This window comes from Ursus americanus, chromosome 4, assembly GCF_024610735.1.
Source record: "Ursus americanus isolate L20-20 chromosome 4, mUrsAme1.1.p, whole genome shotgun sequence".
Taxonomy (NCBI): domain Eukaryota; kingdom Metazoa; phylum Chordata; class Mammalia; order Carnivora; family Ursidae; genus Ursus; species Ursus americanus.
Genome location: NC_142130.1, coordinates 22197728 through 22225600, shown reverse-complemented (window position 1 = coordinate 22225600; position 27873 = coordinate 22197728). Strand labels below are relative to the sequence as shown.

At 38.4% G+C, this 27873-nt stretch overlaps 1 protein-coding gene across 7 annotated transcripts in view; it reads right to left on the bottom strand.

The window, feature by feature from the left end:
* Positions 1 to 27873, bottom strand: part of MAP3K13 (mitogen-activated protein kinase kinase kinase 13) — a 162064-nt gene that overhangs the window by 85929 nt on the left and 48262 nt on the right. The window contains exon 1 of one of the 7 annotated variants that reach the window (XM_087861471.1): positions 881 to 3726. The exons of 5 other annotated variants lie outside the window; for them this stretch is intronic. The gene's annotated coding sequence lies outside the window, so the exon portion shown is untranslated. Of the gene's footprint in view, positions 1 to 880; positions 3727 to 27873 lie in introns of those variants that run through there. One more of the 7 variants, XM_045776636.2, reaches the window with a different exon arrangement.

Genomic DNA, 27873 nt, shown 5'->3' with positions numbered 1-27873 from the left:
GGGCAAAAGATCTGAACAGACATTTCTCCAAAGAAGAAATACAGAGGGTCAGTAAGCACATAAAAAGATGCTCAAAATCATTAACCACTAGGGGAATGTATACCAAAACCACAAGGGGAGAGCATATCAAATTCACTAAGATCACTCTTATCAAAATAAGAGATACTAAGAAGTGTTGCCAAGGATGTGGAGAGATTGAAAGCCTCGTATACTGCTGGTGGGAATGTAAAATGGTGCAGCTGTTCTGGAAAACAGTTTGGCAGTTCCTGAAAACGTGAAACATATAGTTATCACAGGACCCAGCAATTCCACTGCTAGGTATATACTCAAGAGAAAGGAAAACATATGTTCACATAAAAACTTGTATGCAAATGTTCATAGCAGAATTATTCATAACAGCCCAAAAGTAGAAATAACCCAAATGTCCCTCAAGTGATGGATGGATCAGTAAAACATGGTATATCTGTACAATGGAGTATTATTCCGCAATAAAAGGAATGAAGCCCTGATATATGCTATAACACGGAGAACTCTGAAAACCTTATCTAAGTGAAAGAAGCCAGTCACGAAAGACCGTATGTTGTATGATTTCATCAATATGAAATGATCAGAATAGGCAAATCTCCATATAACGAAAGAAGATTAGTGGTTGCCTAGGACTGGGGGGCTGAGGGGAAATGAGGAGTGACTGCTAATGTGTATGGGTTTCTTTTCTTTCTTTCTTTCTTTTTTTTCACAATGATGAAAATATTTTAAAATTGGATGCGGTGATGGTTGAACAACTCTAGGAACATACTAAAAACCACTGAACAAACAGAGAGACAGAAAGTTCTGCAGGTACTTCCAATCTTCATAACACTATATATGTATGGTATCTTACCTTCCAGATTCCTTAGGAGGAAATACAGCATCTTCTAAATCTTTCTCTCCCCCATATTCTGAAGGAATAACCAACACAGAGCAGGAGGGTGGTATCTCTTACATGACTCTTTTCTTTTTTTTAATCTAAAGTCAAAGAGTGCTCTTGGTGAGTGTTTTTTATTTTAATCAAAATTGCAAGAGTGAGGCTGCCACCTGGCAGCATTGGTCCTCTTGGCTATCTTGATTCACTTGAGCTCCCCAAGCAATGAATTCAGCTGTAGCCCAGAGAGAGAGGCTAGGTAGACAGTGCAAACTAAACTGACCGGTTCTGCCATCCGAAGTACTGTTGTTCCGTCCTCTACCAGTGGATGTGGCCTCTGGCCCTTAGGAACCATGCTTTTGACAGTTCCCCAGGACAGGGCTCTGGCTTGACTGACTTTGTTTACTAAATAAATTAATTCCTACTTCTGGAGTAGCTTCAATTTTGAAACAGAAAGCCGTCTATTGATAGTCACTGATACACAGGATTTTATTGTTTGATATTAAACAATTAAGAGTTATTGTTTTTTTCCCCCTACAAGTACACTATACAGGAAAATAAATATAATCTAGAATACAGCCACTAGGAGTGGAGAGAGAGGGAGATTCTATATCTACTCTGTGCCTTAAAGGGATAGTTTTACTTTAATAAATGCAAAGTACAGACTGTATTTCTTTCATGGAAATAAAGCCCTCTTGCTAAAACGTATAGAAAAGACAGCATCTGGTGAACATTTCTTGACTTTGATTATATAAACACATTTTTTTAAAAAACCCTAAGAATTCAGTCTTTTGATCTAGCAATGATCTAGACTTCAATAATTTGAAATAGCTTTGCAATTGCTACTTTCGACAAAGTCTGAAGGTACACAAATGAAGAAAATGATGAAGTCTAGATGCTTACAAACACAGGGAAATTGTGTCATTTGTTCAACCCAGCGTATAAAAAATAGCAAAATATGAAACCATAGTTGTCTGAGCACGGGACGAAGATCTGATTTAAAATGAGGCAGAAATTTTCCTTCTATAGCTCTAGTGAGTCCAGATATACTTAGAAAAATGAACTGAATAAGGGCAATGCCAAGATGAGAAACAAAAGAAAACTCCAAATCCTCAGGTAATTTTGAATGAGTTTACAGTTGGAAGATTCACTAATAATCTTCAAAATAGATCATCAGAGTCCTAATTTAGAAGCCCTATTTCATGAGAAAAGATTAAATAGGAACATCTCAAAACTAAGTATTGAATATACAGGGTAAACATGACAAGGCTGGATGATAAGAAATTAACAGACATTTTGCTTTCCCTCTCACTGGAGACAACCACCAGGTACACGCGGCCGACTACAATATAATTTGCTCAAAGTGAGGGAGGTGGAAAATGCTATTAGGTTATCTGGGTTGAGGAGCTGCCCCGGGGCAGAACATGTCACAGTGTCCCATCCCTCTTCTTTACCATCCCAACTTTCACCAGAATATCATCCAGAACCTTGGAAAATAAATTCGATCACAAATACTTTTTGTTCAAACCCCAAGCAAAGTATCAAACCTTAACTTCATACATGGAACATATCAGAACTTTTCCGCGTTTGCCAGCCACAACAGAATAAACTATTTTCAGCTGGGAGTTCATCTTCAGAAAATACTCATGTGCATTTCTATGCAACATTATTATGGAATCTATTATGAAACCACTTCTTAATTTTCTTTTGGGGATATTTTACAGATCAGAATTTAAGGATCATTCCCCTTTTGCCTCTGGTGCAGGCTTTTAAGCTTTTGAAAATATAAATAAAATGCACAGAGTGACAGAAAGAGCTGCAAAGATGTATAAACACACCACTGTTACTCCCATAATAAAAGCTTTTGGGGGAAAAAATGGTCGGACAAGTATTCATCTCCCCCAAACTGCAAGCTCAAGACCCTGACTGGTACACAATTACGAAACAAAGGGGAGGTGAAGGGTGACACACAGCAGAAAGGGCGGCAGAAAGGAAGACCAGTGCTCAGCAGGCTGGAACCTGCTCTGTCTAGCTGGCCCGGCTTCCCCCCCGGCACCTTTCTGGTACCAGTTTGGGGCTTTGCCTCTCACGCGACCCACATCATCTTCTCCGAGAAATGAATCTCCCTTTAAGGAAAGCCAAGCCAGCATCCAGAGGTAACGTGCAGAACCGTAAATGAAAAATGTCCACGTCTAGCAAGCAAGCAGAAGAGCAAAGGGAAAACCAGCTGTCAGTTTCGGAGGCTCCCAGCTCTAACGGGGTTTCAGGTTACTCTTTGCCTCTGTCTCCTGCTCTGTCTTTCTCACCGTGTCTCCCTCAGTAATATCAGCTTTCTAATCAACTCAAATCTCAAATACCTTCTCCATCTGTCCTTGCGAAATAAATGCTGATGAAACAGAAAAAAAGAGTGTGATACTCACAACAATGAAGAATTCCTACACATGCCGTTCCATTTTCTTGCTTTAAAAAGATGGAAGGTTAAGTTAAAAAGCCTTGCAGAATTAGAAAAATAAGGGGGAGGGGGATTCCACCCACACAATCCTCCAGCCCACCGCAAAGAAGCCCAAAGGCTTGCTGACGTCACAGATTCATGAATGGATGTAAATTGGGCTGGTTTAGGATTCCGCACAGACTTCGCTGTGGTGTGTGCCATGAAAAAGAAAAGGAGGGTCTAGAGCAGGCCCGACCAATAGGCTTCAGGCACTCATGGCCTGCCTTCTTTTAGGAGGAATCTGGTCACAGAATAAACAGAGCCCGCCAATCAGGCGTCCGCCACTGCCTTAAGACAGACTGGCAGCTCGAGGGCGTGCGGGGAGAGGGGGGTGGCGGGGGACGGGCGTGTGTGTGTGTGTGTGTGTGTGTGTGTGTGTGTGTGTGTGTGTGTGCTGTGATAGTCATGAAAACAGTATTATTGATATTGAATGAGGGAATCAAAATACAATTTCGGTGGAATCGGGGCTACCAAAAATGCATAGAGAAGAATCACATTCTTTTATTCATTAGAGCTATTTTCTTTAACTCCTCTCTTGCTGTTCAGCAACGTGCCTGTTCCGATGTGATAAAAACAAATTAAAGTCAGGGAAACAGTTCCTAAAACTAGTGCCGAGTAAGAAATGTATGCCCTGCACACCAAGGCTTGTAAAAAAGCAAGACAGTAGGGAAATATTAATGGGAATAACCTAATGATTAAGAAATATAAATATATAAGACAATATTACATAAGTGTAATTATTTTTTAGAACAATATCATCTTGCTTGCCTTTGTGATGCATCAAAGTGGGTGTGGAAGAGCAAAGCTACATTTAAATAAGGTAGGTAAATAAGGTAAGTAAACATTTCCTCATTTAGACACAGCTCAAAAGAGCTCTTAATGATTCTGAGAGCAAATTTTGGTTTTAATAAGATGCCTTACTATAAACAGCAAAAACAGCTATATTAAATTCACCCAAGAGCTCATGACATTTAAAATTGTTTTCTAATTTAAAAAACTTTACCAGCTTTATTGAGATATAATTGCTATACAAAGAAATGCACATATGTAATGTGTACAACTAGATGAGCTCAGAGTTATGCAAACACCCCGACACCATCGCCACAGTCAAGACAGTAGACATATAGGAGGGTTTTCTTGTGTTCCTTTGCGGGTTTTTGGTTTGTTTTCATGGTAAGAACGCTTCACGGGAGAGCTACCCTCTTACCAAATTTTAAAGTGCACAATGTAAGACCACATTGTTTACTACAGGCACAATGCTGTGGAGCACATCTCTAGAACTTACTCGTCGAGTAAAACTGAAACTTTACACCCATTGAATAGCAAATCCTATTTCCCTGCCCCCCCATCTCTGGCAACCACTATTGTATTCTCTGCTTCTACAAGTTTGACTCTCTTAGATATCTCATAGAAGTGGAATCATACGGTATTTGCCTTTTTGTGACTGGCTTGTTTCACTTGGCATAATGTCCTTCAGGCTCATCCATGTTGTCACAAATGACAGAATTTCCTTTTTTAAGGCTGAATAATATTCCATTGTATATATACACCACATTTTCTTTATCTGATCTTCTGCTGATGGACACTTGGGTTGTTTCCATATGTTGGCTATCGCAAATAGTGCTACAATGAACATGGGAGTGCAGGTATCCTTGGAAATCCTGATTTCAGTTCTTTTGGGCATATATCCAGAAGTGGGGTTGCTGAATCACATGGTAGTTCTATTTTTAATTTTATAAGGAATCTCCATACTGTTTGCCATAGTTGCTGCACCATTTTACATTCCCACCAACAGTGTACAAGGGTTCTAATTTCTCCAAACCTTGCCAACATATATTATCCTTTTCTAAATAGTAGCCATCCTAAGAGGTGTGAGGTGATATCTCCCTGAGGTTTTACTTTGCATTTCTCTGACAATTAATGATGTCGGGCACCTTTTCACATGCCTATTGGTCATCTGTACGTCTTCTTTGAAGAAACGTCTATTCAAATCCTTTGCCCGTTCTTGACATTGGTTTTGGCAATAATTTCTTGAGACAACACCAAAAGCACAGGCAACAAAAGCAAAAATAGACAAGTGGGACTACATCAAACTAAAAAGCTTTAATCAACAGAATGAAAAGGCAACCTACAGAATAGGAGAAAACATTTGTAAAACACATATCTGATAAAAGATTAATTTCCAAAATATATAAGGAACTCAAAACACAATAACAAAATAAATAATTCATGATGTTTCTTTACTCTTTATTTTTAAAAATGTTGTAAGTTACACAAAAGTGGATATTAATATAATTCACTTTCCTTATACCCCATTATTTCATTTCACAATTACCAACACTTTACTAAAACTGATCACAACTTTTTTGAACTTGGGAAATCCTTGAAGCTGGAACAACAGTGGTTAATATAAAGCCTCGTTATGAGGTGTCCAGTGACCAAGAACATTCTGAACAGAGATCTTACTCTATCTCTTAATCAATCAGACTGTTTGTACAGCTGAGAGGAGAGCGGTTGCCTGTCTCTGTGTGGCTATGGAGGGTTCAAGCCTGACACTAGTGAGTACTGCACCCTGCTTAGCTCATTTGGAAGAACAAAATGCAACAAAACTCTTCAGGACTATTTTGCACACAGCAAAGATGTCCAGAGCACGGTTCTATATACTCAAAGAACAGTATATCATTGGCAAATACCATAACAAATTTCTCTAAAGGAGCTTACTGTGGAATATCACTATGGAAAAGGTAGACCAAAGAAGTTTATCCCTGTAAGAAAGAAGTGCTCAAGACAAATGCAGGACTGGTACATTCCTAGTAGGCCTGAGTGCACCACATTGGCTTACGTCAATATGTCCATGTACCAAGATTATTTCGGAACTCATAAATGGAAAGGAATTAAGAACATATATCTCTGTCTCTTTTAACAGCAATCAAAACTAACCAGGATATACTAATAGAATCAGATTTCTTAGAAAATAATCTTTTTTCCCTGAAAATTATTTTCCAAAATAATGCAGACTAACTAATAGAAGAAGGCAACCATTTTGTGGAACATCAACAAGATGGCCAACTCTGTTATGGAAGCCAACAATTTGCTGTAAGGTTTGACAGCAACATTATCACTCAACAAGTCTACCAGGGATCAGGGTATCTCTGGTACAATTCAAAAAAACAGTCTATAAACGATTCTAAACACAGCCACCTAAGAAGCTGGCTCACTATGTAACCTGGCAAATACAAATGGGCTGGCTCTGTGGACTTGCCATCTTAGTAAGATGAACCTGACCTGGACTAGTGTGCTTGCCTATACCACAGAAATACCAACAGGGCTGACAACAATTTCTCCTGTTGAATATCGTGGGAAATCATCGGGAAGATAACTTATCTTCCCCCAAATTACAGAAACTGTGGAGGTCATTCTTGGAGGAAGCCATTGTTGTTTTTGGAACAGAAGGAAGGTAGAGAGAGGGGGCCATGAGAAATGTACATTCTAGAGCGGCACTGCCCAAGAACTTCCTGCAATGATGGAAATGTTCTATAATTTGCACTAATAACAGTAGCCACATGTGACTGTTTCGCATTTAAAATGTGGCTAATGTGATTGAGGATCTGAATTTTAAATTATATTTAATTTTAGTTCATTTAAATTTTAAAATAGTCACACGTAGCTGGCTGGTGGCTACGGTATGGGACACGGCAACTCTAGAGATTATCAAGCCAAGTCCCATCATCACAAGTTAATTCTTTATTTCAGCACGTGAGCATGCTAAGTGTGGAGGACTACAAAGCCATTATCAAGGTGAATAAGCACTTTTAAGAATCAAATGAACCTCTTCAAATCTCAGCAATGACTGGAAGATATCCCTGGTCTTGTTTCCCAAGAAGAAATTCAAACTTCATTATGAGAAGACAATCTAAGAATAGAAGTTAAGGTACAATTATTCTGCTATAAAAATATGAGCTATTCTAGGATTGTTTTTTGAGAAAAATTGTGTTTTTTAAAGGAAAATGACTCATTTAAGCCAGAATCTAAGAGAAGTTCAAAGTATAATGACCTAATGACAATTTTTGTCAGAAATACCATGAAAAAGAAAGAGGATAATGACCTCGAGGCTAATGCATGAAGATTCAGATTTCTTCCACAGGCACCAGTGTTAATAGTTAAAAGTTAGTAAAGAGATCTGGGTTCAAATCCTGACTCTGCTACTTACTAGTTATGTAAGTTCAGGTAACTGGAGTTTCTGTGTTCTCATTATTAAAATAGGGGATAATAATAGGCCATACCCATTAGGTGAAAGTTAATACTTGAGAAGACTAGCACAGAATCTGTAATATAGAAGATACTCAGCAAACGATACTGGTAGTTGTTTTTGTTTTATTGTTGTTATTCAAATACCATGGGCCCGTCTATTCTCAGCAAGGGAAAGTTCAACAACTGTGCAGATCCAGGGATTAAAAACCACAGAGAAAAACACACCTTTATTTTGCTTGTAATAAGCCTGACTTTGGCTCTTTGGAGGAAATTCTTAGAAATATGTACTAGGGACACATTTTCCAAAGAAATGCTCATCGAAATCATTTTCCTTTGGGAGTTTGGGGAATACTCTCTGAGGTTCTGCAGCTGAGGAGGGGGGAAACCCTCAGGAGGTTGAGCTAGGTGACCAAAAACTCTGTTCATCAAAAAAACAAACAAAAAATAATGCTACAATTTCCCAAGAAAACCTGTAGTTTATATACAATCATCTGAACTAATATGGAAAACAACCTACTAGGGGGAAACACTGGCTGAAATTCTTTACTATCGTATCAAAATGTTAACTCTAACCTTCCCTGTTTTCAAAGCGTATGGTTTGATAGCGTGAATAGCAATGTCAATATTCAATATTCAAATTTCAATATTCAAAGACTGCAACAAACTATTACTTCAATTTTGTTGTTGCTGCTACTGTCTAGCTTCCATTAAATGCCTCGCTGAGAAAGTGATTTTTAAGAAACATCTAAGGAAAAGAAATTCATATGAGTATCACTAAAATGATACTTCCTTTAGCTGTTGGGCGGCTCAGTTGGTTAAGTATCACTAAAATTTATCCCTGTATCAAGGGAGATAGATGGATCATCAGAAAGCTACCTGTTACCCAAATATCATTAACCTAATGCCCCTTAGCAGAATCATTATCACAGAGTGACACTTTCATGTTATGGCCTTGCTTTTATCATGCTTTTATCAAGAATTATTATAAGGAACAGCAATATTGTTTCCGTGTTGTCCGTTACCTTGCATGATGTCTCATATGCAAGCAATTCACACAAAGAATTCGTTTTAGAACTTAATACCAGGGAAAAGTTTTCTGTTCTTGAAAAATTATTAGGCACCCACATTTTCGATAACAATACAATCCATTGAATTTTCTTTTTTTTTGTCCCTGCTGGTAGGAAGTTCAAAGCCAACTTTATGCTCAAAGCTGTATATCTATATCTATTTTAGCATATTTGCTTTCTCTTCCCTGCTTTGGGTTTGCTTTCCCTTTTATTAACCTTATTGTATATATACTTCATGGTAAGGACTTCAAATCCTTTTTGAAACAGACTATAAATAAAAATATACACTAAACACATATCTATTAACTTTTAAAAAGATGAAAGTCTCATGTCCATAAATTCTACAATCTTCTTTATGATAAAGGAAAACCCTAAAGGTACACAAAATTGTGGCAAACTTTGAAAAATATTTTGAGTTAAATGCATTTGAAGTCTTCAATATTTTTTATCAAAGTATAATAAAACATCTAGTCAGCTGGAGAAAAGCAGTTGCTCAGAGATTTTATGTGCTATTTAGAATAAATCTTAACAGCTTAATGAAGTTTTAATGTATTATCCCTGTCAAAAGGATGACTACAAACGAAGGATGTAAGAATTCTTGTCTGATCAATAATGAAGATGCACTGAAATAAAAGCAAATGGATTTCTCAATTAATAAAATATTTAGCATCCCTGAAACACACCATTCCATAACATACAAATTCTGGCAAGGTAACATAAACCTAATGTTGGTGGGGCTAAAAATAATATCTTGAGTTTATAAAGGCATTGTCCATATTGAAAGAGTAAACGGAAAATTTATGCATTACTTTACGCATCCACATAAAATTCGTACTACTTCTGAGAGGCCAGGTAAACCATCTAACTTCTGTTCTTCTGAACCTGTTTTAATTTCCCCCTTCTTTAGATAGATACAGGTTGGCATTTCCACTTCAGCTTTATACCGCAAGCAAGAGAACTGAAGAGCAAAACATAGGAATAGCAACCATCTGCCATTTTGTTTTTAGTCTGTTCCTGCATCTCTGCATTTGAGAATGCTGTCTCTCCACCACCCTCAGTCCAAGTGGTTCAGAGGGAGCTGCACCCACCTGAAACTGGGGCTCCAGGACTGAACACATGGCACAGAGCTGGCCATGCCTTCTGTGCTAAAATATCTTCCTTATATAAGTGTGTTCTTTTAACGTATAGGATATCTAAATTCCAGAAATAATGATTGGGAACAAATCTGGTCATAGACAACCTTTATAAATAGTCCTGTACTTTTACAAATTTACAAAGTACTTTATTAATTTTTTTTATAATGATTTTTTATTATATTTTGTTAGTCACCATACAGTACATCCCCGGTTTCCGATGTAAGGCTCGATGATTGATTAGTTGTGTATAACACCCAGTGCACCATGCAATACGTGTCCTCCTTACTACCCATCACCGGCCTATCCCATTCCCCCACCCCTCTCCCCTCTGTGGCCCTCAGTTTGTTTCTGAGTCCATAGATCCCTCCTACATTGTTGGTGGGAATGCAAGTTGGTACAGCCGCTCTGGAAAACAGTGTGGAGGTCCCTTAAAAAGTTAAAAATTGAGCTACCCTATGATCCAGCCATTGCACTACTGGGTATTTACCCCAAAGATACAGATGTAGTGAAGAGAAGGGCCATATGCACCCCAATGTTCATAGCAGCAATGTCCACAATAGCTAAATCGTGGAAGGAGCCGAGATGCCCTTCAACAGATGACTGGATTAAGAAGTTGTGGTCCATATATACAATGGAATATTACTCAGCTATCAGAAAGAACGAGTTCTCAACATTTTCTACAGCATGGACGGCACTGGAGGAGATAATGCTAAGTGAAATAAGTCAAGCAGAGAAAGACAACAATCATATGATTTCTCTCATCTATTTATTTATTTTTTAAGATTTTATTTATTTATTTGACAGAGAGAGAGGCAGCAAGAGAGGGAACACAAGCAGTGGGAGAGGGAGAAGCAGCCTTCCTGCTGAGCAGGGAGCCCGATGCAGGTCCCGATCCCAGAATGCTGGGATCATGACCTGAGCCAAAGGCAGATGCTTAACGACTGAGCCCCCGAGGTGCCCTTACAAAGTACTTTAAAATAGGGTAGATATGAGTCCTGTTTTATATGTGAGAAAATTAAAGTTCAGAAAGATTGGCTTATCTAATCTAATCTAGCTCTATCTAAACCCTGTAACCTACTGACTCTACTTTTAAATTCTATCCATTACCCCTTGTCTCTCCCCCATTAAAGACCTGTCTACAATCATTCAATGACTAAAAATTAAAAGTGAACTAAAAAAGTGACAATGCAAAGATGAAAAACCCACTTCTTTGTCTCAAGGAGCTTTGGTGAGATGAACCACTACACAAAATGGTGAAAGTACTAAACCAGTGGGGTAGACAGGGATGTTTTACTTGAGGTTGGAGAACAATACTAAAAGGAAGTTAATTGACATTTGGGGGTAAGAATATTCTTGCTTGCATGGGACTTTCCTACATAATGCAAAAATGTTTAGCACTCTCCATGCCTATACCAGAACCAGTCTTTGTCATAGCTAAAAAAAAGAAAAAAAAAAAAAAAGTCCCCCATATTTGTCTCCCTAGGCACTAAGGGATTGGGACTGTCCTACTTTGAGATCAACAGGTTAGGCTGTAGAGTGGTGCTCTCTGCTGCCCTCTGTTGACACACAGAGGTAAGATCAAAGCTCTTAGCATAAAAAGGTGTCCTGTCCTTCGGAGAAAAATGTCCCAAGAACAAAGAAGCAAAGATGCGTGGTGTTGAGGCTCAGTGAGGGCTCTGGGATTGTGGGGTGAGGCTGAATAAAGGCTGGGAGCCACTCCTCCTGGTCCAGACCATAGCCAGTACTTGCCATTTACTTGTCTGTGGCAAGTTGGCATGTTTGTAAAGGGAATAAAGGCTTGTCCTTATACAAACACACCCTGTCCTTACGCTGCAGTTTGCCCAGGGCTTGAACTAGGTCTTCTCTTTCTGATACAATGATTATTTGGGGCTGGGTGGTTATAGTCGGTTATAAAAAGGAGGCAAACTGGAACAGGACCTCGAAGAGGAAGGACTGGGGGAAACTGGATATGAGAGAATAAGGACAGGTGTTCAAAGATAGTTTATATCCGGACGTCTGGGTGGCTCAGTCTGTTAAGCCTCTGCCTTCGGCTCAGGTCATGATCCCAAGGTCCTGGGATCCAGTCCCGCATTAGGCTCCCTGCTCAGCGGGGAGCCTGCTTCTCCGTCTGCTTGTGCTGTCGCTCTCTGAAAAATAAATAAAAATCTTGAAAGAAAAAGATAGTTCATATCAAATGGAAAACTGGTAAGGCACATACTAGTACTTTTCATTCCAAGATAACATTGTAGTGTACAGAGCAGCAGCTAGGGAACCGGAAGTCAGAGGTGATAACATGTTAGCACGGAGTCAAAACTGGCCTGTTCTTACAAGGAGCCTTACACAGCTATCCGTAACTAGGCTCACACTATACAGACTCACACTCAGCACCACAGTCCATTGTTTATTATTAACGCTAATGAAGGGAACAGAGAAGACAGAACCCAAAACTACTTCAGGAAGTATCTGTTTTTAAGTTCACTCATAAATAGAATTATATGTGAGGTCTAGAGAATTCACTGAAAACCAAATGATGAAGCCACCCTGGAAAGCTCTTGGTTTTCCATTACACGTAATCATGCTACCCCCAAATAGGGTAATACCATCTCTACTACTACTAGCAAAGGAGAGTAGCTGCTACTAGTAGCCACCTGCTGCCAGCTGACCAATCTATCTACCTATCTATACATATTTTTAAAATTTTACTACTTCATAGGTTCCGATCTAGTCTCCTCAACTAGATTGAGAATTAAAATTTTACATGTAGGGGCGCCTGGGTGGCACAGCGGTTAAGCATCTGCCTTCGGCTCAGGGCGTGATCCTGACGTTATGGGATCGAGCCCCACATCAGGCTCTTCTGCTATGAGCCTGCTTCTTCCTCTCCCACTCTCCCTGCCTGTGTTCCCTCTCTTGCTGGCTGTCTCTATCTCTGTCGAATAAATAAATAAAATTTAAAAATAAAAAAATAAAAAAATAAAATAAAAATTTACATGTAACATTCACTAAACAAGCAATAAGTAGATAGAGCAGGGTATTAGTGGGGGTGGTGTGAACATAGTGGTTACTTAATGCCCTGAAAAAATCAGTACATAAATCAAATATACGTATTTCTGTTGAATGTCATCTATGTTCAAGACACCTTGACATGTGCTGTGGGCTGTGTATATATAGGGATAAATCACGGATCCTGACCTCAGCCTATTTCATTAAATAAGATAGAAGCACAATCTGCAGCAAAATAAAAATTGTTATTGTGGCTTAAAATCATAACAGAACGTGGAGTCTGTCCCCCAGTATTCAATCTCTTCTCTTTCCTTTTAGGTATAGAACCCTTACCCCAGCCCCACTCTTAAAGTTTTAGGTGGGTGCCTGGTATGCGGCTGAAGACTATTCTCCTGGCTGTAGACGTGACCACATGACTGAGTTCTAGCCCATGGGATGTGAGTGGAAGTCAGGTGTGCAACTTCCTGGTCCTCTTATCCAGGAAGCTAAGCAGCTGGTCGTGGACTCTCTTCCTTCCCATGCTGAGTCAGCTTCTACCATACAGATGATAATACCCCCAGGCAATAGCAGAGCAACAAAACCATTAACTCTGGGCTTTGAATGTTCTAGTGAATCCGAGGTCTACCTGCACGGAAACACCTGCCTACCTGAGGATTGTTAATGAAGGCTGAAATAACAGTCTTCCTTTTCTGAGCCACCAAATTTTGTTGAGACTGTTACTGCCATTTAGTCTGTATCCCAACTAATACATATCTTATTACCAAGTGTTATATAGCTATTTCCTAAATGAGACAAAGAAGAAATGATTGTTCCAAATATCTGGAGAAGAAATACTGACTCAAAGGATCAAGGACCTGGGAGAAACCTTAAAAGTCAAATCTATTCTGCCTCCTTCTTTTTTTTACATATGAAGAAATTGAGGTTCAGAGATTTGTCCATAGTCTTGGAATTTGTGGCAAGGCCAGGAATTGATCCCAGGTCTCCTGAGTGTTTTTGTAGTACATCATTCTGTCTGTCTGTAAGATAAGAGTGATCACTAATGCTACCTCTTTCTTTTCTTGACACAGTTAAGATTCATTCAGTACTCCTGGGACATAGAATATTGTCCTCAGTTCTAAAGGAAAGCCAGCAAGAATTTTTTAAAAGTCACATGTTTTGTCTCAAAGGTATCTGAAATCTAACACCAGAGAAAATTCTAGAATAACTTGATGGTACTACTAAAACAAGGATGAAGAAACAAGAACATAGACCCAAACAATTAGCGATTCAACAAGCTATAAGTGGAAATGGTCATACAAGTATTACAGAAGCACTTGCTCCTGATAATAAGTCCTTTGGAAATACAGAAAATATGACTGAAGAATACTTGAATCAATTCTTAAATGCTTTACTGAAACCTAATTAAACATGCCAGGGCCTGAAAATATATTTTTAATTCTTACAAAATTCCTTTTTCCCTTAGCCCTAGAAGTTTTAATGCTTTAATCTTGTAAAAGCCACCCCCAAAGCCTTCAGCTAGGCATCTCTTCTGTGCTGGCTAGTCAACAACAGCCATTCTTTGCCAGAAAGAATTCTTTACCTCCCTGGGAAGTTACACTCTTGCTGAGGAGGAAGAGTTAATGCTTATATCATTGTAAGCACACAGTCTGCTACAGAGCACATGAAGAAAGGGGGCAGTTTTAGGGAGATATCAAAGGAAATAATGCAAGGGGGGGATTGCTCTGACGTAGCTAATTAACGTCATTTAGTCATTCATAAAATTTTGCTGGGCACTCAGTATGTGCTGGCGTTGAGCTAAGATCTGGTGACAAATACATAGTCCCTACCCTGAAGAACTTTACAGTCCAGAACTGGAAACTTTCCTTTACTAATAGATGTTCACATATAGAGTTTGAGCTGGGATGGAATAAGGGTAAAAGAATGCTGCTTCCCCTCCCCCCCTCAAAAAACACCCCTTAATCTTTGGAGTTGGAAAAACCACTCCAGACAACCTTCACTTTTTTCCTGAATCCTACTCTGTTCGTTTTTTTTCCTATAGCGCCTAGTTGAGAATAATCTGGTCTCTCTGCCATCAAAATCATCATTAGCTTTCAATTAGCCATAGTAAGCAAGTGTTCCTGTTTCCCCTCAAAACCCACAACCACAGGGCCTATCTTATGGCCACCCCTCCTGGCCTACGGAACATGCTATCCACCTGCCATTGTAGTCTGGAAACAAAAGCAGGTGTGTTCCCAAGTCCCCCGTTGCAGTGCTGGTTGCCCCTGTCATGAAAGGATCATAGACGATGCTTATTCAACTTCAGGGGGAGTATTAAGAGCTAAAGAAAATTATTATGAATACTCTTGAAACATGTATTGGTCCTGAATTTTTAAATTAGCAAGGTAAAGCCCCACTGAAGACCACCCATAATGAAGGAGTGGCCTAAAAAGTCCACATTTTCTTAGCATGTATTTTTAGTGTATTAAGTTACTCAAAGCTCTCTATTAAATTGTCATCGTTCAAAAGGCTACTCCTCTAGAAAAGAGGCTGTTGTCTTGAAGTTACTCTCACTATAAATATAAGAATATGTGTGTGAGGGGAGAATAAGATTCCTGGGGGAAAAAAAACACAATAAAACATAGTCTAATTAGTAAACACTGCAACATTTGAAAAATAAAATGCATTTTCTAAGGAAGAGTACTTGTGGGAGCTTACTTCTTAGCTAGGCTATGAAATACTCACAAACCTCACGCTGCGTGTACATTTCTGAGTAGCTTTCATCACAAGGCTCTTCACATTTAGGGCAAGTTCCTTTATACTTGTCCCCCATAAATGCCTGATTACATTTTGAAGCAAATGAAAGAATGTTTTCTGCTGCTGCCACCTACTGCAAACTTGAAAAATATGCTTGAAAATTCTTAAAGGCAAAATGCAGTATATTACTGAAGAATAATTTATAAGTCAGACAAGTAGGCTGAGATCAATTTCATTATGTTTTACTTTTAATGAAGCTATTAATTAGTCCAAGAACTTGAATGACAGTCAATAAGTTAATGTTGCATAAAGAGGGCAAATAAGCTAAGAACAAGCCACAGCTTGACAGATACGTTTTCTCTGGTCTACCTTATATGCAAAAACTAGTCTATCTTTGCTGTTGAGAAAAACCCTATTCAGAGGGACTGGAAGACGGGAAGACCGGAACTGGAAGAAAATACACTTCCACTAATTTGAACAATAATTCAGAAATTATCAAGGTAGATAAACATACAAATGAAGTGGGGGAAGGAGGAAAAGGTTCATGAACAGGTGATTCACAAAAATAGAGATGCAAAGACCAGTGAGAAAAATGCATAAATTCAGTATCAAAGAACTGCAAATTAAAACAAAATGAGATACCAGATTCTCCTTGCAAAGTGGCTAAGATTGCTTTTTTACATGTGGTAATATACTGTTTTGGAAAAGGTGTGGGAAAACGGACCCCTTTTTTTTTCTTGAGTATAGCTGACACGCACACAATGTTACATTAGTTTTAGGTGTGCAGCATTGCGATCGGACAAGTCTATACCTTACGCTCTGCTCACCACAAGTGTGGCTCCCATCGAACATACACTCTTACACCCCTCTGATGGTTAAATAATTGTTACAACTTTTTTGAAGTATAATTATTTGGCAGGAGGTATCAGTAGGCTTAAATTGTAAATACTCTTTGATCCAAAATTCAACTTCAAGGGATTTATTCTAAATAAGTAACCAGAAATTTGCAAAAAGGGTTGAGCTATAAAGATTTCATGACAAAGTGTGAAAAAAGGAAGGTAACATGATAATAAGTACTATGTAATCCAACATATCTGTATATACACACCTAGAAGACTACATATAATATTAACCATGATTATCTCTGTATGTAGGGATAGGGATGATTTTATTTTTTTCCCGTTTAATCTAAATTTCTAAATTATCTATGAAGTACAAATGTATTACTTTTGGAAAAAATGAAGTTTTAAAAGTTGCTAATTAGTACTCTTTGTTATTTTAAACTTATTTCAATTATTCTAACTTTAAAAAAACTTGTTACAGTTTTTCCCCCTGTAATTTTAAAGGAGATATCAAATTTCAAGACACAGATGGCCCAGAAACAATTTTGTAACATACTGTGCTGTAGTAGGTAATATATCTTTTCACCACAATGAGGGATGGTCATGGCTGGCATCGGCTCTGAGGAGGTAGGAGGGTTTGGGACTAAAAGCCTTGACGAGAAGGGGTGTGTGTGTGTATTTACTTACTTCGTTTTACAAGAAAATAGAAAAATGAGGATGGCAGGAGAAGATTATAAGAGGAGTAGAAAGGAAGTTGGGAAGCCCCCTCAGGGAGCACAGTCACCTGGTGACAGAGGAGGGCAGAGCTGGAATCACAGGGAACAGGGGGGAACAGAAGAGGTTTGTAAAGCTGCTGTGGGAAATGTAAATAGAGATGAATTAAAGGCTGCCAATCAGCAGTGAGGACCCAACTGAGGAGGCAAAACAGTCATGGCAGCAGAAAACACTGATTAGGGAGGTACTCTGGGTTGGGCACAGTCAGAGGAGAAAGGGCCACAGGCTGACAAAGAGTGGAGGAAGTAAGACTGGGAGGAAAGGATTGTTGAAATGGCTAATAATGTTCCAAGCTGGACGAGGCCAGGGCTATATTCAGTTTGGTTACCACTGGTTACCACGGTGTCTACTACTATGTATGATACATGGTAGAACATTATATGTTTAAGAAAATTTTTAAAAATGAGGAGAAACCATGTAAAGAGAAAGGTAAGACAATTAATATAACTGAGTCCCTACTATCTATCAGATTCTTTGGGCACAGATAAATATATCATCGTCAGTCTCTTATTGGCTAGCCTTCTCCTTTGTCATGTCCATGTCTCTCCCTTTCGAAAATTTCCTGGGACTTATCTACTCACTTTCCTGTCCTTTGCCACCAAACTTCTTATAAGAACACTATATGCCAGGGCTGGCAGAACTAGACATGTGTGCCTCTTCTCTTCCCCCCACACCCATGGCAGGTGTAGCCATAGATGGCGGCAGTCTTTCCATTGCCACACACCATAAACATACGTAAGCTTGAACAGCGCTAGCAAAGGTCCTCGCACACGGTAAGCATTCAATAGAAATTCACTGAGTGAATGAATGAATGCATGTCACACGTCAAGGTAGGGATCTATCACATCTGTTACCCTTCTTATTCTAAGGTCTCACTAACACTTGAATACCATCTATGCAAGTATGATAGGAAAGGAACAAATAAGAGAACTTTTGGATGCTCTATCTGTGACCTTGTGGAAATGGGCTCCCTTTATGCTACTGGCAATGGTGCCTTTGGCTCCCCATATGCAAGAAGCCTTTGCTTAGGGTCAGTCTACCCAGCTGCATGCCAAGGTGTTTCCAGCTACAGTATTTTCCAACCTGGAGGTGTGTTTTAGGATTAGGTATATCTTTTATCTCCTCTGCTTTTTGTTTATCCCATCTCTATTCATTTTCCCCTCCATTCTTCTAATTTGACACCCTCCTAGACGTCATCCATTTGCAGCACAGAGGACAAAACAACAACAACAACAACAAAACCCCAAAACAAAAAACAATGCACTACATTCTTTTTTTTTTTTTTTTTCGTACAGAAATTACTTTGGTGAGACATTAATTCCACCTTGCAGGTAGGATTTGCATGATAACCAAGTCCATTGTGGCAGACATATTCTTAAGGTGGCTCCCATGCCCTCTGCTTCCTAATGTTCACACCTTTGTGTGATCCCTCTCCTTGAGAGTGAATGAGACTTACTTCCGATCAATAAAATACAGAAAAGGTGCTGGGATATATGTGATTACATGCACATAATTCTGTGATGAGGCTATATAAAACCACAGTGCCGGTCTTGCTGAAATCTTTCCCTGGCTAGCTGTGAGAAAGCAGGGGGCCATGTTGGGAAACCCCACATGGCAAGGAAATATGGTGGCTTGTAGGAATGGCCAACAGGTAATAACAACCAAAGGGGAAAAAAACTCCCCAACTGAAGCTCTCGGTCCAACAACCACAAGGAACTGAATGCAGTCAACAACCACAGGAGTGCCCCAGTAGAACTTCCAAATGAGAATCCAGCCCTGGCCAAACCTTGATTGAAGCCTTGTAAGACCCTAAGCAGAAGGCCTGACTAGGCCATGTTCCGAGTCCTCTCCCACAGAGACGGAGGCAATAAACGTGTGTTGTTCTAAGCCACTAAGTTCGTGATAACATTGTGATGCAGCAATAGAAAACTAACATACCCACAGAACTCAACACCATCCCAACTAGAGACAACTTGGTTTACACTTAGAGAGGGCAACTAAAACCCTCGAGACACACCCAATAAAAATTATAATGGCATCATCTAAGACTCCTTTTTATATAAATAATAGTGAGTAACATAATAGAGCAAACATCCTGCCTGATGACTCAAATAAGCACGGTTACAAACCTAATATTTTCTTAGCGACAGCCAAACTCGGTAGCCGCAATCACATCTAGTGCTATGTTAGTTAATAAGGAGAATTATGAAAAATATGGGAAATACAGTCCTTGCCTTCCACTACCCTTTGTTTGCTAAAAGTCTTATCTATGTCATCTGGGAGTTTCTTTATAAAAAGGTTTCATTCCCCAGTATGCTTCTAAAATAGCAAAAGTCTCTGCCAAATTAGACAAGACGTGCGGAGCCGCTCACAGTTTGCACTGGAAACTGCAGAAGGGGCAGATGAGTGGGGTGGTTACATACTGCAGCATACCAAACTGCCCCGAAACTCAGCAGCTTAACACAACAAACACGTATTAGCTCACGCCATTTCTAAAGGTCAAGAATCTGGGAGCAGCTTAGGTGGGTGGTTCTGGCTCAGGGTCTCAGGAAGTTTCGGTCAAGCTGTTGACCACGGATGCAGTTCACTTACATGGCTGTTTGCAGGAGGCCCCAGTTCCTTGCCATGTGGACCTTGCACCAGGGTTGTCGGAGTGTCCTCGTGACAGGGCAGCTGGCTTTCCCCAGAGCAAGTTATCAAGAGCAAGCAAAAAGCTGCAGTGCTTTTTATGACCTAGTTCAGGGATTGGCAAACTTTTTCTTAAAGGGCTAGACAGTAAATATTTTAGGTTTGCAGGCCATATAGTCTCTATTGCAACTACTTAACCTCAGTTGTTTTCGTGCAAAAACGACCACATCTAATACATAAACAAATGGGCATGGCACATGCCCATATAACTTCATAAAAATTGGCGGCCAGCCCATGGACCGTAGTTTACTAAGCCCCGGTCTGGTCTTCTCCCTGTACACCCTCATGCTCCCTTTATTCATTAGAGGCAAGTCCAGCCCACGCTCAAGGGGAGAGGAATCAGGCTCTGGCTCTTGAAGGAATAAAAATATCTTAAAACTACGACAGCAGCTGAACCCATAATACGTAGAATGTGGGTTACATATTGCAGTAGTTTCCTAAGGCTACTGTAACATTACACACAAAGCAACAGAAGTTTATTCCCTCACAGTTCTTGAGACGAGATGTGTGAAATCAGGGTGTTAGCAGGGCCATGCTCCCACCGAAGACTCTAGGGAAGAACACTTCTTTTGCCCCTTCCTAACATCTGGTGGCTCCTGGCAATCCTTGGCATTCTTTGGTTTGTAGCTGCTTTGCTCCAATCTCTCCCTCTGTCTTCACATGGCCCTCTTCCCCACGTGTATCTCTGCGTGTCCTCTCCTGTTCTTACACTTCAACCACACACAAGTCTGCCCCTCCAAATTCATATTCACCTAGAACTTTAGAATGTGACCTTATTTGGAATTGGTCTTTGTAGATGTAATTATTTAAGTTAATATGAGATCCTACTAGATAGATTGGGCCTTAAAATCCAATGACTGGTGTCCTTATAAGAAGAGGAAAGGATACACTTAAGCCCTAAAATATGTAAAGGAAGTTCCTCAAAACCCTCAGGATAAAGTACAAACTCCTTACCTTGGCAATAAAGCCATTTCTGAAGTGATCCCACCAACTTCTCTGTCCTCATTTCCTACCACTCCTAGTTCTCGCTTATCCTCCTCACCTACAGGTACAAGATCTTGCTGTTGCCTCTCCCGAGAGTGCCCAGTCAGCTCTTCCTTTCTACTACTTCTCCTTTAAGACTTTGTTCAAATATGCCTTCCTTCAGAAACACTTGATGATCTTTTTGGATCTGTTGGAGGTCCTTCCTCTGTTTCCACAGCACCCAGTGCATATTTAACACGTTTCTGTTGTGATGACTGGAGTGTAAGTTTGTATTCTGCACTAAACCCTAAGCTTCTGAAAGTCAGTAACTGTGTCATTTTCATTCCTGTATCCTCAGCATCCAGCAGAGGACTTAAATAAACAGAAGGTGTTCAAGAAACATTTGTCGGTTGAATAAGGTTACAGATTTTTCTTCCTATAAATTCTTAAGCACAGGATAAAACCTCTTTGGGCTGGGATAATTTTAACCCAGTCTTGCATGAACACAGCAGGTTGGACTGGATATTCCAATAGTTGCTTTTATGAGAGTCCCTTTAGGCCTGGGCAATGAAGGCCTATCGGTGCACAGCTGGCCTGCATCTGCCACACGTAAGTGCAGGCATGTTGGTAAATACTGTTCTGAAGCCCTTCTACCACTCTCTACCAATCAGGCAATAGATCTTAGTTCCAATCAGGAACTAAGAAATAGTGTTCAATATTCTATTTTTATGATATATAAGTCAAAGTAGGAATGTGCTTTGTCTTTTTTCTTTCTTGATACTTGAAGGCCCCTTACTTTAACCAATGAAATTCAGTTACCTTATAGCAAGAACATTTTTTATTTTTATTGAGATAATTGCAGATTCACATACAGTTATAAAAAATAATATAGAGAGATGCCTTGTAAATTCTGTTCGGTTTTCCCCAATGATAACATTTTTCTGTACGGTTTTCCCCCATGGTAACATTTTGCAAAACTGGAATATATTATGTATCGCAAACAGGAGAGTGACATGGATATGATCTGCTGGTCTTATTCAGAGTTCCCCAGTTTTATTTGGGGGTGTGTGTGTGTATTATAGTCTATATGATTTTATCATCTGTGGGTTCATTTATCCACCACCACAGTTAAGAAACTGAAGAGTTTCAATGCTGTAAGTATCCCTTATGTTAACCCTAACAAAGTATAATTCTACCGCATCCCATCTTTTGTGTTCTTACTGTCATACATTTTCTATCTGCAGTTTTTACATTTTATAAGAAATGATGAAATATTTAATAAGTAGACTATAATAATTTAAGGATACATAGTAAAATCTCTGGAGCAAGTACTAAAAATATTTAAAAGATATAGCTCAACAATCATTAGATGAATCAATTAGATGAGTACTACAAAATAATTGATAAACTCAATCAATCAATCAAAGAAGGAAATGGGGCACAAAACCCAGATGGGATAAATAGAAAACAAAGAAAAAAGTACACCTAAGTGCAACCATATCAATAAATACATTAAATATAGAAGGACTAGAAGGTAGAGACTGTTAGACTGGATTAAAAAAAAAAAGCAAGACTCAGCCATATGCTATTTATAAAAAAGACACCTCAAATATAAAACCACAGACAATTTGAAAGTAAAAGGTGGGGGCAGGGAAGTGTACCAGCAAATACTAAGCATAAGAAAGCACCTGTAACTATACACTATCAGTTAGACAAAGTAGATTTCAAGACAGTATTAGCAGAGATAAAAAGGGAGATTTAATAAAAATGGAAGAGCCACTTCATCAAGAAGACCTAACAACCCTAAATACAGGTGTACTCAACAGAACTTCCAAGAACAAAACTGACAGAATTGAAGAGAGAAACAGATAAGTCCCACAGTCATAGAGATTTTAAAACCCCTTTCTCAGTAACAGACCAGTACTAGACCAAAAAAAAATCAGTAAGCAGATAGATTTAAATAATATTCTCAATCATTTTGACCTAATTGACATTCACAGAACACCACACTTAACAACTAGAGAATTTGTGCAAAGAAGGTTTACCCACAAAGATCTTATTCTGGGCCTTATAAGGAGTTTCAGTAAATTTCAAAAGACTGAAGTCTTTATTATCATTTTTTATATATCAATAAGATATCTTTTCTAAAAAATCTCTGTTGGCGTGCCTGGGTGGCTCAGTTGGTTGAGTGACCAACTCTTGGTTTCAGCTCAGGTCGTGATCTCAGGGTGGTGAAATTGAGCCCCCATCGGGCTCCACGCTCAGCAGGGAATCTGCTTGGGATTCTCTCTCTCTCTCTCTCTATCTCCCTCTGCCCCTCACACCACTCGTGCACTCTCTCTCTTTCTAAAATAAAGAAATAAATTGTTTAAAAAAATCCTTGTAATGTTTGGATACTAAAAAACACACATCTAATGGCCCATCGGTGAAAAAAACAAATCACAAGAAAAATGAGATTTCAAACTAAATGAGAATGAAGAAAGCATATCAAAATGTGTGAGATACAACTAAACCAGTACTTAGAGGAAATTTTATAAGCTTTAAATGTGTAATTTAGAGAAGAATTTAAAAGCAATGATCTGTTTCCACCAAAAGTCTGGGAAAAGTAGAACAAATTAAAACCAAAGAAAGAAGAAGAAATAATAAAGGTAAGAACAGAAACCAATGAAGTTAAGAAACAGAAAATAAATCAACTTTTTTTAGATAATTTTTAAAAATATTAATAAAATTGCCAATACCTTAAAAAACAAATTGTGTTAAGTGAAAGAAGCCAATTTGAAAGGTTATATACATATAATCCCAACTATATGGCATTCTGGAAAAGGCAAAATTATGGAGACAGTAAAAAGATCAGCAGTTGCCAGGGGTTTATGGGAGGGAGGAAGGATGAAGAGGAGCAGCACAGGGGATCTGTGTGACAGTGAAACTGTTCTGTATGATACAACACAAAGAATGAACCCTAATGTAAACTACGGACTTCAGTTAATAAAAATGTATCATTATTGGCTCATGAATTGTAACAAATGTACCATACTACTGCAAGATATTAATAATAGGGAAAACTGTGTGTGGGGTTAAGGAAGAATATGGAAACTTTTTATACTTTTTGCTCATTCTCCTATAAACCTAAAACTGCTAAAAATAGTGTATTAATTAAAAACACAAAAATAAAAAATGTCATTAGGAATGAATGAAGGGATATCACTTAGATATCCCTTTAGATACCAAAGACACTAAGAACAATACAAAGATATTATGAACGTTATTCCAGTATATGCAATCATGTAGATAATATGGCTAAATCTTAAAAAACACAAATTACTTAAACTGACTTAAAGAGAATTAGAAAAATCTAAGTCTCCCTATATCAATTAAAGAATTCATAATGAATCAAATTCATAAGAAAAATGTTCTCCCCCTGAAAAAGCTCTAGGCCCACATGGCTTTACCAGGAGGTAAGATCAAACACCACCATAACTACCACCACCCACCACTACTAATAAAAATACGAATTCTACACAAACGCAGAAAACACAGGAGGAGGAAACACCTTCTAATTCATTCTAGAATGCCAGCATAACCCTGGTACAAAAACATGACAAAGACATTACTAAAAACAAAGTTACAGACCAATACCCTTCATAGATACTGATATTCCTCATCGCATCTCACAAAGATGCAAAAATCCTCTGCCAGGCACTAGTAAGTTGAACCTACAGTGTGTGTGTTTATTGATTTATTGATTTATTTGTAGGCTCATGCCCAGCACGGAGCCCCACACGGGGCTTGAACCCACGACCCTGAGATCAAGACCTGTGCTGAGATGGCATTGGATGCTTAACTGATTGAGCCACCCAGGCGCCCCATGAATCTACTGAATTTTTTAAACACATAGCACAACATGACTGAAATGGTATTTATTTCAAGAACGCAAAGTTGATTTAATGTCATTACACTCAAACAACATTAAGAGAATAAAAGGGAATAGCGATACAATCATTACATTAGATATAGCAAATGCATTTGACAAAATTCATACAAAAAATTCTCCTAAAACTAGGAACAGAAGACAGCCTCTTCAAACAATAAAATGTATCTACAAAAAACTTACAATACATTACTTATGATGAAACATGAAATGCTTTTCCCCGGAGACTGGGAACAAGACAAGGATGTCCGCCCTCACTGCTGCAATTCCACATACATATGAAGTGCTCAGGACAAGGCCTGACACATAGGCGTTCAGTAAATGTCACTAGCGTCTGGGCTGCATGAGGTGCATGTTCAGCTTTAATAGGTATTGCCAAACAGTTCCCCAAGGAGGTTGTTGTGGACTTTTTTTTAAAAAGATTTTATTTATTTATTTATTTATTTATTTATTTATTTATTTGAGAGAAAGAGAGAGAGCACGAGAGCAGGAAGGGTCAGAGGGAGAAGCAGACCAATGAGCCCGGAGCCTGATGCAGGACGCGATCCTGGGACTCCAGGATCATGACCTGAGCCAAAGGCAGTCGCTTAACTGACTAGCCATCCAGGTGCCTGATGTGCACTGTTTTTAAAATGATCTTTTTCTAGTCTTAAAAATTAAAAAGAAAGTATTAGAAGTAGTCCCCCAGTATAATCACTGTTAATGTTTTTGTACATTACCTTTCAGTCTTTTAATTGCATGTTTATTAATTAAGTAGGATTGTGGTTTTTATGCAGTTTTGTATCTTGCTTTTTACTTTTTTTAAATTTTTTTAATTTTTTATTTTTTTAAAGATTTTATTTATTTATTCGACAGAGATAGAGACAGCCAGCGAGAGAAGGAACACAAGTAGGGGGAGTGGGAGAGGAAGAAGCAGGCTCACAGCGGAGGAGCCTGATGTGGGGCTCGATCCCACAACACCGGGATCACGCCCTGAGCCGAAGGCAGACGCTTAACCGCTGTGCCACCCAGGCGCCCCCTGTATCTTGCTTTTTAAACTTAACATTAAAACATAAACATTTTCCCATGCTTTGAAAAACTTAAAGCCTTGTATATGTGTGATTTTAATAAATTAGGAAACTTACTTTGTTCTTATTTACAAATTCTGAAAAATATTTTGTAGTCTATCAGATATTTTTAAACAGCATTTATAATATTAAATCATATCTGGTTATGAAATTACTAGTCAACTTTTCTTTTTAAAACTTTTTTCCAGTTTTATTAAGGTAGAATTGACAAATAAATATTATATATATTTAAGGTATACAAGGTGGTTTGTAATATATTTCCATTGTGAAAGGATTACCACAATCAATTAACCCTTTAACCGATATCTTCCATCTTCCCTACCTCCCAGTCCCTGATAACCACTGGTCTACTTTCTGTTTCTGAGTCCCATGTTTTCAGATCCCACATATAAGTAAAATAGAACAGTATTTATTTTTCCAAATTAGTTTACTTAACATAATATCCTCTAGGTTCATCTGTGTTGTCACAAATAGCAGGGTTTCCCTTTCTTAAGGTTGAATAATATTTCATTGTATATATTATTTTCTTTATCTACTCATCCATTGATGGACATGTGGGTTGTTTCCATATCTTGGCTATTGTGAACAATGCTGCAATGAACATGGGAGAACAGATAGCTCCTCAAGATCTTGATTTCATTTCCTTTGGATACATAACCACTAGTGGGCTTGCTGGATAGTATTGTAGTTCTACATTTAATTTTTTGAGGAACCTCTACACCATTTTCCACAATGGTTGTACCAGTCTCTCCTTTTCTGATATTAAACCACTTTCTACTGTTAAGTCCAGTTTTCATCGGTGAGTATATGTTCACTAGAGATAATGAATGATAATTTGCATGATAATGTATATTTTTAACTAATTTGAGGACCACTGTTAAAAATGATTTAAAAATTTTATTGGGTAATTTTTTTTGAATTCTATTGTTAAATGCTAAAATCTATCAGTGCCATTGATATCTATTTTCTTTTTGAGGAACTTAATACAATGTAGCTTTCTTAACAGTGCTTTAGAGGCTTTTCATAGGATGTTAATCTCTGGTTTATAATATTTTTGAGCATTATTTATGACAAGTATTTTTCTGTATTTTATGCAAAAAATACTGATCCCTTTTAATGATACTGCAATAGAATTTCAATTTTATATGTTTTTTTCTTGTGTACACTAATGAACTTAATATTTGGTACCAAAGATTTTTGGGGGAAAATATAAAGAGAAAGGAAAATAGTTATGTGAAATTTTGTTGTTCCCTTGAAAATATGGCATAGATTGTGTGTTCCAAGAATTTACTTAAATCAAGTATTTCTTTTGATTTTACAATCTGCTTAACTTTTCTAAATTTGGTCATGAAATTAGCCTGCTGTTATTTTCTCTTTTATTGTGTTAGCAATTTTGGAAATAAATTATCTTCAGAATTTCCATAATTCATTACTGAGAAAGTGTATATTATAAACCATGGCTGTGCCACCTTCAAGCTATGTCACTTGGGCGAATTGTGCGGCATTATCTGTAAGATGGAGATGAGGACAGTGATGATAGTGGTAATTGTAACACCTTCCCATATGGTTATTGTAAAGGTTAAACAAGATAAGGCATGGCAGCCCAAAACACAATGCCTGGCTCACAGGTGTTTGCTGATATTTTAATAAATCTAGTCAATCACTAAACCCAACTGATTTTAAATACCACTGAAGTTCATGCCCCACTCTTCATTCCCGCAGCCTTTGCCTGAGGTAGCTTTCATGTCTCACCTGGACTGTAACAATAGCCTCCTTATCTCCCTACTTCTAATTTCTTTCCCCTTCAGTTCAAACAGTAGTGATCTTTCTAAAACACAGTCTGATTATTTCAATTCTTTCATGAACATCTTTTCATGGCTCTCCATCACACAGAGCAGTGTTTCCCAAACTTTATGCATTCCCATACCTCTTCCCAAGTGTTGCAAATGGTTCCTCTGCCTGGACTGTTTTCCCCATCTTTCTTCCTAAAGATTTTACACTTATTCCTTGTAATTTATCTTATTTTATCTGC